A 3,097-nucleotide genomic window follows, 5' to 3' on the forward strand; every position below is an offset into this window, starting at 1 on the left:
GTGTGTGTGTGTGTGTGTGTGTGTGTGTCATTGGTGATCTCGAGTGGTCAGTCTGGTTTGCTCCAATTACATCTTTCTTTTTCAAATTAATTATAGTTTCTCCCAGTAAATTCTTGACCTAAACGTGTTAACTGAACCTCAGCTTATGTACTAACCTCCCCAAAAATAAACAAACAAACAAACAAACAAAACAACCCAACAACAACAAAAAACCCAAACCAAACCAAGCCACAAAAAAAAAAAACACAAAGCGAAACGAAACACACTTCTAGTTTTCAACAAGCCAGCCTACATTCTAAACCCAGTCCCTTGTCTGTCAGTTAATCTTGAAGCCCGAGGGTGTGTGAGGTAGCAAGTGTACAAGTTGTTATCATGTTGAAGGACGACTACTTTCAAGGACAGGGTCAGGTTTAAGACGAAATGTTACCTCGATTACTGGTGTCACAATCACCAGACCAAGTGGTGTAGAGGAAGAGCGTACTTTAAGCGTAATTTAAGTTCTGTTAAAAGGCAAGGTTCCATTTCAACGGAACTGACAATACGCGGGTTCTGTCGGGTAACAATCGTCACAATAGCGAAACTAATACTGTACAAAGTACTAGAGAAGCTCTCAAATGGAAAATGAACAGCAATAACTCGTTGAAAAGTTTCAGATTGTTAGCCACGTGAAAGAAAACTGTGCTTTGGGATGTTTCCAACACATTTAAACAAACCGTGAGCCAAATGGAAAAAAAATGGTTCGATTTTTACTGGACAAAGTGGACTCATATTGCTGAGTTTCCGATACATAGTTTTGTTTTAGTCACGAACTTGATCAAAGGGAGATAAGGAAACCAACTATCTTTTCTGAGGTGCTGTCATTTCTAAATTTGCGATATCTTAGTGTATTAAAGTCGCCTTAACCTACACCGCAATTCAGCTCAATATCCCGAAACAAAATCATCGTTGTTTCTGTTTTCAACAAGATTATTCCCTAGATCTATATTCTTGACCTCATTTGGCTCTGTTGGAAACATAATTGGCTAGACTGCAGATGGCTCTGGTTCGAATCACAACAGTATGTTCTTAAAATTCGGTTGTTTCAAGGCTCTTCATACACCTGGTTGGTTTAGTTTAGTTTTGGTAAGGTTTCACGACGCTCGCAACTGCATAAGGTCATATGAGCGCCAAGGGGTGGATGTCAACAGAGAAGTCCAAACGGGGAATCAGGCTTACTCTGTTCACCTCTCTAGCTTCAACAGCACCAATCTACTTCGACTATCAAGGCAACCCGGAAATAGCAGTTCACAAGAGAATGACAAACATACAAAAGAAGTGGAGGAAAAATGACGATAGTAAGGATAAGGAAAGAAAAAGCAGCAATTCCACCTATGTTGTTCCGGCACAGTATGAGCATGGCATTGATAACTCAGCCCATTTACAATTCTACTGTGCATAAGAACATGTTAATATCCCCCCCCTCCCCCCCTTGGGAATGGTTTAAATACAGCTCCAGTCAGTAGCACTGCCCTGATTTGGGGGGGGGGGTACATCTGGCTCAGTTATATCGGAGATGGATTTTAAATCGAAAGAACAGTCTCTTAAATAACCTTTCCAGTGTTTAGAGGGGCTATAAATAAACCCATACCATACCATACCATACCATACCATACCATACCATACCATACCATACCATACCATGACGAACTTCCCTTGTTGGTCCTCTAAAGATTCAGTCATATAAGGAATGCGAAACAACTGTTTTCAAAGCCAGGGTCAAGTTCACAGTTTACCTCTTTTATTAAAAGACAGTTTACGTCCCATTTAAAGGAATTTGACGTTAGGTGGACACGAGATGTTTAACATTAACAGTTTCTTCTAGTATACGTGGTTGTGGAAACAAACTAACTGCGCTCTTCGTGAAGCTCTTGATGGGTAAATAAACGCCAAAATCATCACGCGATATTTCAAAAATGAAAAACAACAGAAAGCTTGAGCTTGGACACATGTGTTGTACATTCCTTCAAGTTTTTATTTTACATTTACAAGTGCTCAATGTGGCCCCCACCAGCAGCACAGACAGCATAGCCAATATGACAATTCCTCCCAAACGTGCCTCGGAATGTCTCAGGCCACTGTGTTGATTGTAATTGTTATTCGATCTTTCATATCATCAATATTTGCTGGAAGTGGTGAAACATAAACTTTGTCTTTCACATAAAACATCACACACAGTGAGGTCCTGGGATATGGCAGGCCAACCTCGGACAGTGAGGTCTTTAGCACCTTTCCTACCAATCTACTATTTACCGCTGAGGCACGTTTTCATTCCGATAAGCTCGAACCCAAACATCAAATGGGGCAGTGCTCCATCTTGTTGAAAAATTAAGTCATTCGAATTTTCGTGCAGTGTAACTGAAAAAAGTGGTTTTTTTACGTTTTCTGAGAAAACTATATTTGAGGCTTGGGATAGTTTTTAAAAGAATGAATTGCTATTGTCTACTCAAGTAAATCAACTGATTAAGTGAAATCGTATGATTCTGAAAATAGAAAATATTAGTAACTCAATTTTTAATTATAGAAACCAACGCACAGCTGCTTTACCGAACAGCTTATTCCATTCCAAACTTGACTTTTGCAATTCTGTGCTTGCGGAACTGCCTCTTTCTAAAAAGAAATAAACACCAAGTTGTTCAGAATAACTATGTTCGGTTAGTTCTAAAAAAGACCAAAAGAGATTTTGCTTGGCAGCCCTTAGAACATCTTCACTGGCTGCCAATTAAAAGAGCATCGCGAACAGATTGTCCAGTCTAAGGGTAATGCCGCAGAACCATAATGATGAAAAATGATAATAATTTAAAGAATTGCCAACTCCGCACACTGCACTAAGACAGATGCAGTCACCAAATGGCACCCAAGTTGAAATCCAAATCATTATTTGTTAAAAGATCTATCGCATTCACTGTACCTAAAATCTGGAACAGTCTCCCTATAAAGGTTAGAAAAAAATCTAGAAAAACGGAGTCTTTCAAAACCCAGTTGAAAGCACATCTTTTACGAACGTGAATATTGTCACCCTTCTTCGATTTAGCGATTAAAACATTTAGTGTGTGTGTGT

This window comes from Aplysia californica, unplaced genomic scaffold (assembly GCF_000002075.1).
Source record: "Aplysia californica isolate F4 #8 unplaced genomic scaffold, AplCal3.0 scaffold00477, whole genome shotgun sequence".
Taxonomy (NCBI): Eukaryota; Metazoa; Mollusca; class Gastropoda; order Aplysiida; family Aplysiidae; genus Aplysia; species Aplysia californica.